The sequence below is a fragment of the Elephantulus edwardii genome, unplaced genomic scaffold (assembly GCF_000299155.1).
Source record: "Elephantulus edwardii isolate Elephantulus edwardi_28Jun2011 unplaced genomic scaffold, EleEdw1.0 scaffold00096, whole genome shotgun sequence".
Taxonomy (NCBI): Eukaryota; Metazoa; Chordata; class Mammalia; order Macroscelidea; family Macroscelididae; genus Elephantulus; species Elephantulus edwardii.
This window is the reverse complement of record NW_006399846.1, coordinates 7260945-7277933: the sequence shown is the minus strand read 5'-3', so window position 1 is coordinate 7277933 and position 16989 is coordinate 7260945. Positions and strand designations below refer to the sequence as shown.

The 16989-nt window shown below is 44.0% G+C and overlaps 1 protein-coding gene across 1 annotated transcript in view; it reads left to right on the top strand.

The window, feature by feature from the left end:
- The window catches only part of TEAD4 (TEA domain family member 4), a 78059-nt gene that overhangs the window by 15537 nt on the left and 45533 nt on the right, over positions 1 to 16989 (top strand). The window lies entirely within an intron of this gene.

Below are 16989 nucleotides of genomic sequence, written 5' to 3'. Positions count from 1 at the left end.
AGTCTTACTTTCCTAATGTTTGGTGCCCACTGCCTTCAGGGCACCTGCGGGGGGGGGGGGGTCCCCTGCGCTCTGGGTTCTGGAAAGTTGTTCCCAGAGCTGCTAACTGTGCTGAGAGCAGCAGCTTTTCCCTGGGTGAGAGTGCGCCCAAACCCGCCACCCAGTGGGTTTAGGTATACCCTCTGGCTCTCACGTGGATAGACACAATCCTGCCTGTTTTTTGTTTTTGTTTTTTTAAGAACCATAAACCCATCCCTAAGGCCCAGGAAAACAAAAACCTTTGAGGAACATCACCTGCTCCAGTGTATACATGTAATCTAAGTGCCCTGGGGGTGGGGGAAGGAAATGGGCGAAGAAAATGGCTGTTTGAAAAAAGGCAAGTTGGTCAGAAGACCATTCTGCTAAGTACCTCTTTTGGAATCTGAATTTTCATGGAATTTAAATAAAGCCAGTATCCCTGGTGGCACAGCAGTTAAGCCTTCAACTGTTAACTATAAAGTTAGTGGTTCAGTCCTCCCAGCTGTTCCATAGGAGAAAGATATGACAGTCTGTTTCTGTAAAGGTTGAACACCTGTTACTATAAAGATTGACCCTATCCTTTGTCCTCTGAGGTCACTAGGTCAAATAGGCAGTGGTGGTGGCGTGGTTTTAAAGTAAAACCAACTGGTTTGGTTTGATACTTTATCCCTCAAGTACTTTAATGATTGCTGCTTTGTTTTAGAACCCTGATGAAGGGCTCCAAGGAGAAAAAGCAACATCTACTCTCCTCCCTCTGCGTTTTTTTTTTCTTTTTTTTGAATGGAGACTCTGAAACTCCGAGAGGAGAAAAGACTGGTTCAGAAGGTCCCCACATCTACATATAAGCAAGGTTGGGCATGTTGGTTTGCTGTGAATCTTCCATGACTGGCCGTCATCTTCCTTTCATGAGGGGCTTGATGCTGGGACCAAGGGTCCCTGGTGACACAAATGGTTAAACAACACTTGTATGCTAGCCAAAAGGTTGGTGCGAACTCACCCAGCAGTCCCAGCAGGGAAAGAAATGATGATCCGCTTCCATAAAGGTTTTAGTCAAGAAAATCCAATGGGACAGTGCTGCTTTGTTGCATGGGGTCACTGTGAGTCACAATCTATCAGCTTGACAGCACACAATAGCTAATATGCTGAGGCCTAAAGCAGGCTTTATCATGGCCTCATCACCCCCTTCAGTGGCCTTAGGGCTGAGTGGCTGAGGGGAGAGGGAAGACGGAAGCCTGTGGACACCCACTTGCTGTGACCCACTTCCTTCATATGTTAGGGCTTGGCCCTCGTACACCCACAATCTTGACTACTTGGGAGAGGTGCCTCAGGACATCCACTTCCTGGAGGGCCAAGGAGATGGGGATGCTGGAATCAGGGCCTGTCCTCACTTAGCCTGATGCTGGAGCCTGAGGAGGGGCAGGAAGCAGCCTCTGCCCAGTGTGGTTGAGCAATGGGATTGGGGCCCTTAGCCACTTAGGAATCTTATCTCCCTTCGTTCTCTCCATCTCAGAACCACCCATTGCCCCTCCCTCCTGGTAGTCCTCCCCACTGGCCTGTTGCCCAGCAAGTCTCTCCATCTATTTACTTGTATCTTCTGTTGCCCTTCATACCTCCTGGCAGCTTCTCACTTCTCCATCATCTCCTAACTGTGCTCAGTCACTCTGTGTGTGTGTGTGTGTGTCTGTGTAGCCCTCCCTGTGTGTAAGGGCTGTGGTCCTATCCTGTGGACGTGTGTGAATTCAGTCATCACAAACAGCCCCACATGGAGATGTCATTATTACCTACGTCTTGAATATATTTGGGAGGGCACTGAGACTCAGAGAAGTTGATAGTTTGCCCAGGACTACCCAGCCATCAGGATCTGAGCTCAGGCCTTTGACCAGCACCAAAGCCCTTGCTTTACTCATAGCACTCCTCTCTTTTCTTCCATCTTCAGGCAATATCAGAAGGAGTCTTGCTCTCTATAACTTTGTGCTTTGAAGAAGTTATATAGGTCCTCCTTCCCTTTCACTCCACCACCCCAAGCCTATTATTGAAATTAGTATATACACACTACAGATTCATTCAGATTCAAACAGACTACAAGGTTAGTAAGGGAATAGTACTCAAGGACCTGTGTCCTCATCCAGGTGCCTGCCATCTTTTATCATTTAATCTCTTAATCAGCTCTGCAAGGCAAATCTTCTCATCCCTCTTTGAAAGATGAGGAAACAGAAGCTCCTGTTGTTGCTGCTGTTCATGTGTCATCAAGTCTACTATGACTCATAGCAACTCTTTGAACAGATCTGAACTTTGCTCTGTCCTATACCATCCTCACAATCTCTGATAGCTCAAGCCCATTGTTAAGCTACTGTGTCAGTTCATATCATTGAGGGTCTTCCTCTCTTTCTCTCATTGTCTACCTTTTCCAGCATGGTTTCTTGTTTTGTTGGCTTTTTTTTTTTTTTTTTTAATGCCAAGGACTGGCCCATTCAGACAACATGGCCAAAATATATGAGGCCAGATTTCACCATCCTTGCCTCTAAGGAACCCTGGCTGTACATTCTCCAAGAGACAAACTTGTTTGTTCTTTTGACAGTCTATGGAGTATTCAGTACTCCTTTCTAACACCTCAGTTCAGAGATTCTTCTTTAGTCATCCTTGTTCATTGTCCAACTTTCAGAGGCTTATGAATAATTGAAAATACCAGGATTTGGATTAGGTGCACCTTAGTCTTGAAGCTGATATCCTTGCTCTTTAAGACTTCAGATACTGTCTATTGGACCAGTAGTGAGGATTTTTGTTTAGATGTTGTAATGTAATCCATACGGAAGGTTATATAGTCTTTGATTTCTGCAACAAGTGCTTCAAATCTTCCTCAGTTTCTGCAGTGTTGTATCATTGGCACTTCCATTGTCTCCTGTACATTTCTTTGAGTCTGTACACCTCTCTCCTTCCTCCTCTTTGTTTTCCTTCTATTTCCTGGGGCTCTTTGATGTCTCTTCACCAGACGTCTGGCTGGGTTGGTATTCACGAGTGGGTCACTGGTTAAGTGTGTGGCTGCCAGCAAAAGGCGTGGCTCTTCAAACTCATTCAGTAGTTCTGCAGAAGAAAGACCTCGTGGTCTTGTCCTGTAAAGAACTCAGCCTAGGAAACACTGTGGGGCTCCTTTCCTATAGTTACAGGGTCACTCTGAGTTGAAATCCACTAAGCATTGATTTGTGACCAAAAAGTAGCAGACCTGATTCAGTTCTAGTCTTAGTTCTAGCTGGTTGTGTCGTGAAGTCACTTCCTCTGTCAAGGCCTTAGTCCTTTCTGTGTGTTGGAAAACACCTTTCTCCTCTGAAGTTCACTTCTCAGTCAACACACTTAGTAACCTTGCATCTGTCTCCCAGTGATTTGTAATGTGAGCAGTAAGGTCCCTGCTAAGAAAGAGGCTGGGAAGGCTCTGATCGCTAACAGGGACACTTCTTTTAGCCTGTCAGTCCAGAACCTGGTACTCTCTCACTCCAGTTCCTCTTCACATCTAACTTATATTGCAGAGTCAGACCATTTCCCTGCTCACTTCTACTTGAAAGATTTGGCACGTAGATGAAAGGAGGTGTTTACTGGACAAGAGACAGTTAGCTTTCGTGATGGGCTTCAGAGCCAGCAGACTGAACCTTGGCACTGATTGACTTTGGGTTTGCGTATAACATTTCACTTCAAGGAGCTTCAACTTCATGTGTGAAATAGGAACACTAATTACTTCAAAGGGAGCTCTGGTGGTTTAGTGGCAAGGAATTATATTGTCAGTGCAAAGGTATGTGGTTCAAATCCACCAGCTTCTTTACAGGCAAACACCTGTGTGGTTTATTGCCTCCTGGGCAATTTACTACCTGCTGGAGAGTCAGCTTTGGGTTGGTTCTGATTCACAACAACAGCATTTATTTCAAAAGGGAGCTATGGTGAGCTAGTGGTAAGAAATGGTACTGCCAGCCTAAAGGCAGACAGTTCGAATGCACCTCCTGCTCCTTGGAGAAAGATGGGCATTCTCCTCCATGTGATTAAAATCCTGTGAAAACCCACTTGGAGATTCAGCTATGAATTGGTTCCAACTCGACGGTACATACTAACAACAGTAGTTACTTCAGAAGGAACTCTGGTGGCATTGTCTGTAGGGAGTTGTGCTGCTAACCCCTAGGTCAGATCTCTTTGGTGGGTTGAATTCAGCAGCAGCTCCATGGGAGAAAGATGGGCTTTGTGATTTACAGCCTTTGGAAAACCTGCTGCACAGTGAGCTGTAAGTTAGTTCTGACCTAACACCAATGAGTGTTTTTTGGTTTTGTTACCTTAAGGGGAGTTTTGGAGAATCAGAGAAGATGTGGCGAAGAGCTAGATTGGGCATTCAAAATTGGTGCCTTCTAATATTGGGAGTTTGCTCTACTAGCTTCCCTCTATATCCTGGGTAGCACCTTCTCATCCTGGACTCCCATGGATTTTGGGATGTCTGAATCTGTCTGGGTACCTTGGGGGAGAGAGGTGTAAAGGCCTTGCTGAGTGTTGAGTAGGAGGACCACTCCCAGCTCTATCTCTGGGTCTACCTGAAAGACAGATAGTCCACCCATCCTCCTCCTCACCTTCTGAGTTATAATTAAGCAATTACCTTACTTTAAGGTAGGTAGCTTACTACTCATTGCCATCAAGACAGAACTGATTCATTGGGTTTTTAAGGCTGTAAATTGATAGAAGGAGAATGCCTGTCTTGCTTCCACTGCTCAGCTAGTTGTCTTGTTTTAAGTTAGCCTTGTCCACTGGCAGGCTTGACTGTAGCTTGTAAGAAGGGGACATCTGTAGAAGACTGCCAGCAGGCTAAAGTGGTGCTTACCAAGAGACAGTTAGGTAGTTCAGGTAGTAAACGTACGTGGTTGGGCTGTTGTGGGCAGGAGAAGGAGTAGGGGGCAGTGTTAAGGAACACTGCAGGAAGGAGGCAGGTTTTTCTGATGGAGCCTCTGTGTCACATGTGCCTTGTCACTGGACATATCTTAGCACTTGAAGCCTCTTACACTTTGTAGCACTTAGATGTGTATGTATCTGTGGCTGCCCTCTCCCTAAAATTTCTACCTTGAGAGCCTGGGACCATTTCTCCAGAGTCTAGTCTAAGAGATACTTGTTAATGGATCAGTGACAGGAATTAACTTAATTACAGATACCCATGCTCAGCAGGAAAAGTAATGTGAATAACTTGGGTTCAGAAGATGGTAAAGGAGCTGATGGGAAGAGGGGAGGGGAGTTGATGAGTCTGGAACAAGGCTGAGGTCTGCTGTTCTTGAGAGATGAGATCATAGCACTTGGGCTTAGGGAGCCCCCTTCCCCCCAGTTAGAAAGTTTGCACAGAAATCTATACGTGGAGCTCACATCTTCAGACTGTGCAACAACTTTGAGCATGTGCACAGCCAACCCTATAAGCTAGAGTCTAAGTGAGCTAGGCTCAATTTCCAGAGTCCAGGTCAGTGGAAATGGCTACGAGGCGGGAGCTCTGATGGCTTACTGGCAAGAAGTTATTTTGCGAACCCGAAGTATACTGCTCAAAGCCACCAGCTGCTCCATGAGAGAAAGAGGCAGCCGAGCGATTTACTGGCTCTAAAAACCTGCTGAAGGGTCAGCTGTGAGTCAGTTCCTACTCGATGGTATACATCAACAATGTCAGGAGGGGCTGTTCTCTGCTTTAAAGTGTGTACGAAGGAGAGCTGTGTTGCGTGAGGAGATGGTGCTCCATGACAAGCGTACACCTGTTGGGTACCTTCGGGTTGGCTCTGAACCACAGAGATCCTATGCACAACAGAATGAAACACTTCTAGTCCTGTTCTGTCCTCATGTCACTGCTGTGTTTGAGCCTATTTGTCATAGGTTGAATTGTGTGTTCCCCCCAAAAAATACATGTATGTAATGTGGCAATACAGTGATTGCCTATGATCTGATAAATCAAAATAATTAGATGAAGAGTAAGTGAAATACACCACTTCTTATTCCCATCGCATCCCTGGAAGAAGAGAAGTTTCCATAGGTTGTGTGTGATAGTTAGTACCTTTTATATCAGGGAAGAGAGCCGAGAGTGAGGGTTTTATTTCCACCAAGAAAGACTGAAGTACATCCTCTCAGACTGATGTCCCTGCCCTAGGAAACTTCTTGACATTAAAGCGGGTCAGAACACACAGAGCTCTCCAGGGAATCTTGGGCCTGTAGATGCTGAAGGAAGCAAGGACAGAGAAGACCTTCCCCTAATTAGGGCCTATAGTCTAATAAACTGTTGTTGTTGGGTACCATCACGTTGAATCATAGGCAGCCCTATGAACAACAGATCTGAACCCTGCTTTGTCTGTGCCATCTTTATGATCACTGCTGGTACTTGAGTCCATTGCAGCAGTCACTTTGTCAGTCCATCTGGTTGAGGTCTTCCTCTCTTTCTCCTACCTTGCACCTTTCTGACCACCATGTCCCATTCCAAGGAATAGCCTTTCCTAACAATATGTCAAAAATATGTGAGACAAAACTTTGTCATCTTTGCCTCCACGGAGCATTCTGGCTGCTCTTTCTCTAAGACATTTCTGTTTGTTCTTTTGGCAGTCTGTGCACTATTCATTAATCTTTTTCAAAACTATATCTCTAAGGCATCTATAATTCTCCTGTCATCTTTATTCATTGTCCAGCTTTCAGGTGCTTAGCAAATGATTAAAGACTATGGCCTGACTCAGGTGCGCATTAGTCTTCAAACTGACCTCAGTGCTCCTCAAGAATTTGAAGAGGCCCCAGACAGTAGACTTTGCCAGTGCAGTATGTCTCCTGACTCCTGGTACCAAGGATGTTGATTATGGATCCAATTAAGATGAAATAGTTGACACATTTGTTTGTTTAAGGCACCACTGTTGATGCCACTGTGTCAGTCCGCCTCATTGATGGTCTTCCTCTTTTTTGCTGACCTTCTACTTTATATAAACCATGGTGACGTTCTCCAGGAACTGATTGCTCCAGATAACACAGTCAGGGTACTTAAGACATAGTCTTACTATTTTTGTTTCTTTTTCTTTTTAAATTAAAAAAGAATATTAATTTTAATGAAAGTTTACAGAGACTTTGGATTTCCATTCATTCATTGTTGCACTTTTCTCCCTGCCTAACCTCCCCCCAGTTCGCTCTTCTCTTTGAAAAGTAAAAGAAAAATTCTTTCATATGCAGCCTTCATTTTGGAAAGTAAAAGAAAAAGGTCTTTCATTGTTATACAATCCCTCCCCTCAAGTCCATTCCACTATGCAGCCTTCATTCTGGACACCTATCATGACAATAATACCTAATGATATATCCCTTTTAAGCAGTTCTCTTCCTCGTGTTTCAATGCAGTATACATAATTTATTCCATCATTCTCAGTCTCCTCCCAACCCCGATGTCAGACCTGTTTTAGAACAGTGGCACTATGCTACGTATTTGTCCTTTTGTGACAGATATTTCACTAGGCATAATGTCTTCCAGGGTCACCCATTTTGTATAATATTCCATGAGTTCCTTGTTTTTTCAATGGAGCCTAGTATTCCATTGTGTGACTGTACCAGAGCTTCTCTGTCCATTCGTTTGTTGATGGGCATTTGGGTTGTTTCTGACTCTGCTATTGTGAACAAAGCCACACTAAACATGGGTGTGCATTTATCTGCTTGGGTGGTGGTTATGGTTTCTTTGGGGTATATTCCCAGTAGTGGAATTGCTGGGTCAAATGGAGTCTTCCGTAGTGGTTGCACCATTTTACACTCCCACCAGCAGTGAATAAGGGTTCCAGTTTCTCTGCAACCTCGCCAGCATTTGTTGTTTGCTGTTCTGTTAGGTTTTGCTATTCTGACTGGGGTGAGATGATATCTCATAGTTGTTTTGTACTATCTTTGTTTCTAAGGAGTACCCTGGCTGTCCTTTTACTAAGAAAGGTTTACTAATTCTTCTGGAAGTCTGTGGTACATTCAGTAGTCTTTGTCAATACCATAATTCAAATGCATCAAAACAGGTTCATCCTAGAGACAGTGAGATCAGGCTGCTCCTTGGAGGCAAGGATTCTGAGGCTTTGACATATTTCGGACATGTTTCAAGGAGGGACCAGTCCTTGAAGAGGGACTTCATTCTTGGGAGGGTGGAGGAACAGAACAAAAGAGGAAGACACTTGAGGGGGTGGATTGATTCAGTGACTGGGGTAATGGGTGTGGGTGTGTAGGAGACAGTAAGATTGGCACTGGATAGAACAGGATTTAGGGCTGTTGTACATAGGGTCGCTATGAGTCGCAGGCAACTCGATGGCACATAACAACATTCCTTATTTATTGTCCAGGTTTTGCAGACATATGAAGTGACTGATAAACATCATAAATAGGCTTAGATACACATTAGTCTACCAAGTGACACCTTTGCTTCTCAGCACTTTAAAGATGTTTTTTCAGAGCAGACATACTCACAGCAACACATGTTTGATTTCTTAACTGCTGCATCCATGAGAGTTGATTGCAGATCCAAGTAAAATAAAACCCTTTGACAACGTCAGTCTTTTCTCTACGTATGATCTTCCTTACTGGTTTAATTGTGAAGTTTTTTGTTTTATGTTGAGGTGTAATCCATACTGAAGTCTGTGGTCTTTGATACCCAGTAAGTACTTCCAAGTCCTCTTCCCTTTTAGCAACCAGAGTTGTGCCATGTGCATATTGCAAGTTGTTAATGAATCTTCCTTTAATCTTGGTGTGTTATTTTTAAAATAGTTTGTCTTCTCGGATTATTTGTTTAGCTGGACTAAGTATGTTGACAGGAGGCCACATTAGATCCACCTTGTTAGATCAGCGTGAAGGACCCGTGATTCAGAGACATGGCACCTAAGCCTTGCAGATAAATTGACCAGCCTGAAAGAAGATTCCTGTGCTTAGCAGTGAAGCAGGAGGGGAAACAGTTATTATCCTTAATTTGCTCCAACCGGAATTATTTTAGCCACTCTTGCCTCTTATGTTCTTTTTTTTTTATTCTTGCATGATTTGTATTTTATTTGTTGTTTTAAGGGCCAGTACAGAGACATTATGAACAACCTGTACACAAGTCTTAATGTACATACCAAAAATCTAAAAAGCTGTGTAATTATAATTCTTTTCTAAATTCCAGTGACTCTACAGCTTTAAATTTGGAGGAATATTTTCATAAAGAAGAGAATACCAGTATTTCATTTGTTGATAAGCTGTCACATCATTAAGCCCCACTAATTCACAATTTACTGTCACAAACATACCACATTCAAATTTTCAACCATTCATACCATTGAAGGTTACTAGAAAAACTGGATTACCAAGACCAAAGACATTACAGAATCCACATAGGTCTGACAGGGAGAAAGCCGTGAGAAGGAAGTGGTATGTTTAAGAAAAAATTGTGTTAAACAGTGCTCTAATTTATGTATCTAAACAACATGGAAAAGAAACTTAAAATGTTCACATCATAAATGCATGACTATGATCCCAAGCTGGCATTGAGTATGTAAAAACATTGAGTTTTACATTGAGGATGTGAAAACTGTCTCTCATTTTCTGGTTGTACCAGAAAAATAAACCACCAGCAAATGATCTTATCTCTTTAAAAAAAAATTACACTTAAAAATGGGATGAAATGGGATTTCTTTCTTCTTAAAAATGTTTCTAAAACTACTAAAAAAACTTGCATTTACAAGAGTTGATAAAAATTTTCCTCTGGATTGTACAAGAAAGGAGATTTCAGGGACCACTGTTAACACATAGTAGACAAATAATCAGACTTGGCTTCTTTCTCTCCTGCTTCATCAGAGGCTGAACTTTCTTAGTTTTTAGTTTCTCCATTTTCTGCAGGTAAATCTTCAGTTTCTTGGTGAGACACTTCAGCCTGTTTTCCCTTTGCACCCCTTTCCCTTTTGTTTGTACTTTTTTGTCAGAAGACTTTCCCTTTTCCTTCTGCCTCTTTGGGCTTCCTTTCCACTTTTGCATGCAGCTTGGCTGATAACCTTGCTGATCTCTTCTTGGGCTCCCCCTTTCACCGCCCCTTCGGCCAAGCTGACCTTCTTCTTGGGCATCTTGGCGGCAGGGAGGGCTCGTGCCAGGTGCCTGTGGGCCACCATGTGCACAGAGCCTTGGCAAAGCTGGCTTGCTCTGGCATTGCCGTTCCACCTGCCACTACGCTGCTGGGACCCACCGTGGGGGCGGTCGCCTCTTATGTTTTTAAACCTCTGCAACTCTTGTAGTCAACTGGAAGATTCAGATGGGTCTTTTTGAAGAAAAGCCAACTTCTCAGTTATAGGACAGTCATTGATTGGGTCTTTGGGATGAAGGAGGTTGGTCCATCGTAAGAAGCATCAGAGTAAGAGCTGAGGCTTCAGAGGGCAAGATGTCAGTGCATCAGGCTGTATGGATCCTGGTGTGACTGGAACTTTTAGCCTAGAGCCCCAGAGCTGTTGGAATCAGAAGTGGCTGGAGAAGAGGGCCTGAAGGGAATAGTTACCAGTCCAGTAATTGAGAGTATCAGGCCATCCTCCTAATTGCCCATCCCTGACTTTGTAGATGACACAAATCTTGTGTTCTCCATCACTTCATTGGGTGTAGGAATCACAAAGAGGACACTGTAGCATGTCTAACAAGCTAGAGCTATGGTGACAAAAGAAAGTGAGTAGTAGAGTGTTCTGGGTTCACCAAAAACAGTGAAAGAATCAACTTTTAAAACAAGTAGGCTTTATTTTATGAAATGAAAAGTTTAATGAAAGTTTACAGAAAAGTTGGATTTTCATTCATTCATTGGTGCACATTTTCTTCCACCTCCCCCAGTTCACCTTCTTATTCTTTTTTAAAAATATTCATTCATTGTTGCACAGTCTCCTCCCCTGTCCCCACCGCAGTCCACTCTGCAATGTGCCTCTTATTCTAGATTGTTGTCATACATATAATGCCTAATATATTCCTTTTAAATAATTTTTTTTCTCTTCTCTTTTCCAATGTGGTCCTCATTATCTATTTACTCTTTTCCTATTCCCACCCCCCAACACCCCATGTCAGTCTTGCTATAACAGTGGGATTATGCGATATTTGTCCTTTTTGACTGAAGTATTTTATTCAGCGTAATTATAGAAAGGCTTCAGGCCTTTGAGTCCAGGGCAGTCAACAACATTAAGGTCTTCCAGGGTCACCCACATTGTGTAATGTTTTATGGGTTCGTTGTTTTTTAGAGCAGTTTAATATTCCACTGTATGGATGCGCCAGAGGTTTTTTGTTAGTTTGTTGATGGGCACTGAGTTTGCTTCCCTCTCTTTGTGATTGTGAATAACACTTCAGTAAACACGGGCGAATCAAGTTCTTGAGGATAACATCCATCACCTAGGACTCCAGCTTTGAATAAATATGTTAAAAGGAAGCCACTTTAGGACAGCCATGTTAGAGTGACACAAAGGGTCTGGGATTCAGATTCCCCTGGCTTTGCAACTAAGCCGAAGAAATCAATGGGAAAATCTACTTAAGATAACATCTGCTGCTTAAATTCTCAGCCTTGAGCCAGGAGCCATAGAGGACACCAGTAGGTGAGAAATAATCTTGTTCTTTAGTGACTTACTGTCCAGTCAGGGAGACAGGTGAGTACAGCTCACAGAACTAGGCATTGTTGCATGTTGAGCTATATGCTGCAGGCTCTAGAGGCTAGGGGAAGTTAGGTGAGGACTGGAGGTGGTTGAGAAAGCCTGAAGGAGGCAGCCTAAGGCTATGAGAGTGTGAGGTGGAAGTCTTAAGGGTGTAGCTCTGGACCAAGCAGGAGGACATCAGGATCCAAGATTTAGTTTTGCTACTCTGTCAGATGTATGTTTTGCCCTGGCTGACTGGGAACCATAATTTCTTTCCCATTTGAAAGGGTTCTGAGGAGAGAGGTCTTAACATGACTCCAGCTTATTATTCTTATTATTAGAAAGATTTATTAAATTGCTGATTTAACAAATTGCACTACTTCTTATAACTCTGAATAACCAGACTCTTTGTTCTCTTACGATGGAGCAACGAGGCATTGTTTGGGCTGAAGGTTGGCACTGGTGGGATTGTGGGTGAGGCCAGAGGCAGAGCAGAAGGCCTCTGGGCCAGGCCTTGAGAGCCAAGTCAGGGATTATTTTTGTTCCTCATTTCATGGCATATGACCCAGGCTTAACCATGCCATCTGTCCCCCACTCTAACACTTACCCTGGCAGGCCCATGAGGGTCACTGTGGAGCACTTAGGGGGAGGAGGAGGAAGAGTAGGGATACGTCTGAGCTGGCTTTGGCTTACCCCTGTTCCAGTAGCCACAGGGCAGAGGCTGCGGGAGGAGGTTGGCCTGGTGAGTGAAGGCAGCTGCCAGCCCTGTACGGCCAGCCAGTGGTGGTTGTGGACTGGGAGCAGCTCCACTTCAGTAGCAAATCCCATGGCCCAGGGCCTTGGGTGACCTGTCCTGCTTTCTCTGGGACGGACCCAGTCTTGGGGACATGGAGTTCAGGTCCTCAGAAAACCTTCCTTGTGGGGCAGCGTTTGACATGACGAGTTTCTGGTCCTCCTCCCGTTGTAATGGGTCAGTCCAGCTCAGCTCTGCTGGAGGGAAGGGTGTGCCTGCCTCAGAGTATAGTCAGAGTCTGGACTTAGTGTCTGGTCTAAGAAGAAGAGCAAAGCTCAAGTTAACATTTAAGAGCCCTTAAGGGGCTTCAGATAGATCCATATCTGTCAGTTCCAGTTTGGGTTTTATTTGTGACTTGATGATGGTAATAAAACCATTTACTGAGCATTTACACTGTGCTGGTCTCAGTTTGTGTGGGGCACCTCTCTATGGATGGTCATTTCCTCCACTTTCTCAGATCACAGTCACAAGTGAAAGTCTGTGTGGTGTATCTTCAGGGCCACTAGGAGAGTTCCCTGAGGAGGTGGAGGGAATCTTAACTTGAGCAACCCTTTAGTTTTATAGATGAATGAAGAGAGGCCCGAGTAGTGAAGTGATTTGTCCCAGAATCAGCCCCATGATTCCCAGGCATCATCTGACAGATTTCCAACATAAACCCCACAGGGAGGAAGGCACATTCAACTCAAGCTCTCCCTGTGATGGGTTAAAATCTAGACAAATTGTTGAGATTTTCAAAGCTGAATACTTCTTCCTCACTGAGATAGTGCTATTCTCCAAAGAACACCCACCAAATACCTCCCCCCCCCCTTTACCAGTACTATGTTATGGAAGTCCCTGGGTGGCACTAACAGTTTGTACATGACTCTTGTCGACATTGAGTCAGACCAACTCATCGCTGACCTTCCAGTGGGTTTTCCAAGGCTGTAAACTGCACAGGGGGAGTTGCTGATGGATTTGAACCACCAGAGAGGTGCCACCTGTGGGTCTGTAGTGCAAGTCCCTACAAACAAACAAACAAAAAAAATTGATGGTTTAAACCCACCCCAGTGATACCAGTGGTACCATGGAAGCAAGGTCTGGCAATCTGCTCCTCCAAAGGTTACATACAGCCAGGGGAACACCATGGAACAATTCTATCCTGTAACACATGGGGTTGCCACGAGTGGAAATGAATTTCAAGGCAATGGGTTTTTTGGTTTGTTTTTTCACTCTTCCATAAGGGAGCTATAGTGGTGTTGTCTGTAAGAAGTTGCTCTGCTAATCCAAAGGCCGTGCCTCTCAGCTGGTTCAACTCTCTCAGTGGTTTCTCAGGAGAGAGATAGGCAGTCTCCTCTTGTGTGATTTACAGTGTCACAAAAACTCTCCAGAGGGTCAGCTGAGAGTTCTGACTTGATGGCAGTGAGATTCTACTGTGTGTGTTCTAAAGTGTGAAGAAGGAGACAGTTCATTCATTTACTAAACTATAACGATGTCTGCAAGATAGGGACAAGCATGTGTTTGGAGGAGCACATAGAAAGGCATCTGATCCAGACTTGGGCAAGGTCATCTTCCCAGGGGGAGTAGGAGTTGGTGAGGTGAAAGAAGGACCAGGAAGAAAATTCTAGGCAGCAGTTCTGTTGGAGTGGAGTAGCATGTTGGAGAAATGACTGGGTATTTGAGTTTGGGGCTGGGTGCAAAGAGGGGAATCTCTAAACTAGTGTCAATGGATGGAAGGGACAAGAGAGCAACAGTCAGCTGACAAAGGGCTGCATGAAGAACGACTTTTAGAAAGATTAGTACAAAGTTGTTTCCTGTGAGGTAGAGGTTAAAAATGTCCAACCTTTCCAGCCTCTTGTACCACTCCTCATCTCTAATGTCAGCTCGTTGTCCTCCCCTCAGCCTTCTTCCTGTCTTTGAGTTCTGCAATTTGCTTGCCATATATCAGAGAAACTCACACACCATCAGGGAAATGGCTCAAGTGGTTGTGGAGGCTGGCAAGTCCCAAAGCCATGGATCAGGCTGCAGTCTGGAGGGTCCGGCTGACCCCACGTGGCCGCAGGACTGATGAATGATGGGTGACTTGGCTTGCTGGGAGCTTCAGGTGGCCTTCTCTGTGTGGCCTCAGGGGCTGCAGAACAAAGGACAATTTGACGTGCTGGGTGACTGCAGCTCTGCGGGTTTATGGAGCAGCTGGATCAGGGCAAGGGCAGTATCCAGAGTGAAAAGGGTCAGACCTGAAAAAGAGCATTCTTATCCATAGGCTTTTAGGGCTATAAGCCATTCTCCCCAGGAGAACCAAAGGTAGCAACTTGAGTCATACTTTCTAGTAAGGTGAGGATTCTAGATAAACCCTACCCCAGTCCTGCCTCGTTTACACAGCAGAAAACTTGCTCCAGAATGGGGTCAGAGCACAAAGAGTCTAGAATTTATAATATATCGCCAAATGATACATAATCAAAGAGCTGTTACTTCATTGTACCATAAGGCTCTATAAATCCTGAAATGTTGAATTTTATCCTAAAAGCATGAGCAAGCCACTGAAAGATTTTAAGTTGAGGAGCCCTGTGGGCTGCTTTTAGAAAAGTCCCTCTGGCTGCAGTGAAGACATTAGGAGGCTTGTTCCTACGATCATCCAATTGAGCTCTGGTGGAGGAGTGCGTCAGGATAGGGAGGTAAGAAGAGTGGTTTCTGGGAGCCCAGGTGGCTTAGTGGTAAGGAATTGCTCTGCCGGTGTAAAGGTGTGTTGAGTCCACCAGCTGCTCCATAAAAGAAAGGTGGGCATTCTCCTGTGCGATTTACCCCTGACACCCGCTGGAGCTTCAGCTATGAGTTGGTCTCAGCTTGACAGCAATGAGTTGCATGAGAGCCTTCTGCTCTGTGGGTGCCTAAGAGAACAAACGTGCACGAGTAGGGTTCAGTGAAAGGCCAGTTGGACAATTTGATTTTAGACATAGTGGGATATCATTTAGAGCAAATAGACAGTTGCTATATCCCATCCTTAGACAAGGGGTACAGATTGGGAATGAAACACGTATGGCAGAGAATGAAGCTGTGTGTAAGGATCCCTTAGGAAGGGAGGTCAGCACAGAACCCCAGTGGGAAGCTCTTATGAAATGGGTCTGGCAGAATGGGAAACCAAGGCAAAGAAAGGGAGAGAGATTAACCTTGATAATTGTGTCTAAGAAGAAAACAAAACAAAGTGGTCTTTGAGTATATAGTTGGCATGAGCCTAAGGGTGTGTGTTAGGGTGGTGCAGGGAGGTGAACCCGGTGCTCAGTTCTGTGAGTGAATGATGAGAAAGAAAATGTAGTGAGTTAGCTGTATTAGAATGGTCTTGGCTCTTCTGTGTGTTTTAAAGATGGCTTGTTAAAGTTTCATGAAGAACCTTACAGGTGTTTCCTTGTAATTGCATTGGATTTATGATTTACTTTGATATAGATCTAAGACTGTACTCACATGATTTCTATTTATTTGTTCCATAGCTTCCCCCAAAATGACAATGTAAAGATCTCGTGTTTTATTAGACCAATCACTAGATAAATTATTGCTTTTCTCTCTATTGTAAATGGAGCATTTTAAGACATTATATTGTCTAATAGCTGACCTCTACTAAAAAGGAATATTTATTTTGATGTATTGCTTCTGACAAACTCTTAGTTAGAAGTTTGGGGTTTTTTTAAATTTTACTGGTTTTTGTGTGTGTACTGTCAAATTGGATCTGATTGGTACAGGAGATTGTCCTTCCTTCTCCAGAAGAGCATGTGGTGGATTTGAACCGTACACCTCTGGGATTGCAGTACGGCTTCTTGCCACCAAACTCTTAAAAGTTTTTATAGACAGTCTGTGGAATCTTTTCCGTTTTCTATTATATTTCCTACGTATACTGATGGCTTAATTTCTTCCTATTCAGTCTTTCAGTTTCTCCTTTCCTGTTCTTCTATGTTGGTTGGAACTGGTATTGTGTGAGCATGAATTATATTCTTTATAATATTCTTCACTATAAAGATAGTAGCTCTGGTGGCCTAGTGGCAAGAAGCTGCGCTGCAGTCCTGGAAGCATGCAGTTGGTGGCTGCCAGCCACTCCGCAGAAGGATGGGCAGTGTCCTCCTGTATGATTAACTGCCTCTGAAAACCCGCCAGAGGGTCATCTATGGGTTGGTTCCTACTCTACAGTACAACAGCATAAAGGTAGTGCTTCTCATATTTCATTATTGAGATATTTCATGTGGGCGCGCTCTGGTGGCCTAGAGGCAAGAAACTGCACAGCAATCCCAGAAGTGAGCAGTTCGAATCCATCAGATGCTCTGCTGGAAAAGGAGGGATAGTCTCCTCCTGTTCCAGTCAGATCTGATTTGACCATGTACACACACACAAACACACATGAAATATTTAATGTGAGGAGTTAGAACACATCTTTTCTCAGATTTAGGAAATGGCATTTCCTGCAGAAAACAAAACAGCAAAACCCAACAACCAAACTCAAAGCCATCATGTCGATTCCAACTCATAGCAACCCTATAGGACAGAGTAGGACTACTCATTCTGTAGGGTTTCTGAGGCTGTACATGTTTATGAAAGCAGAGTGCCTCATATTAATTTTTT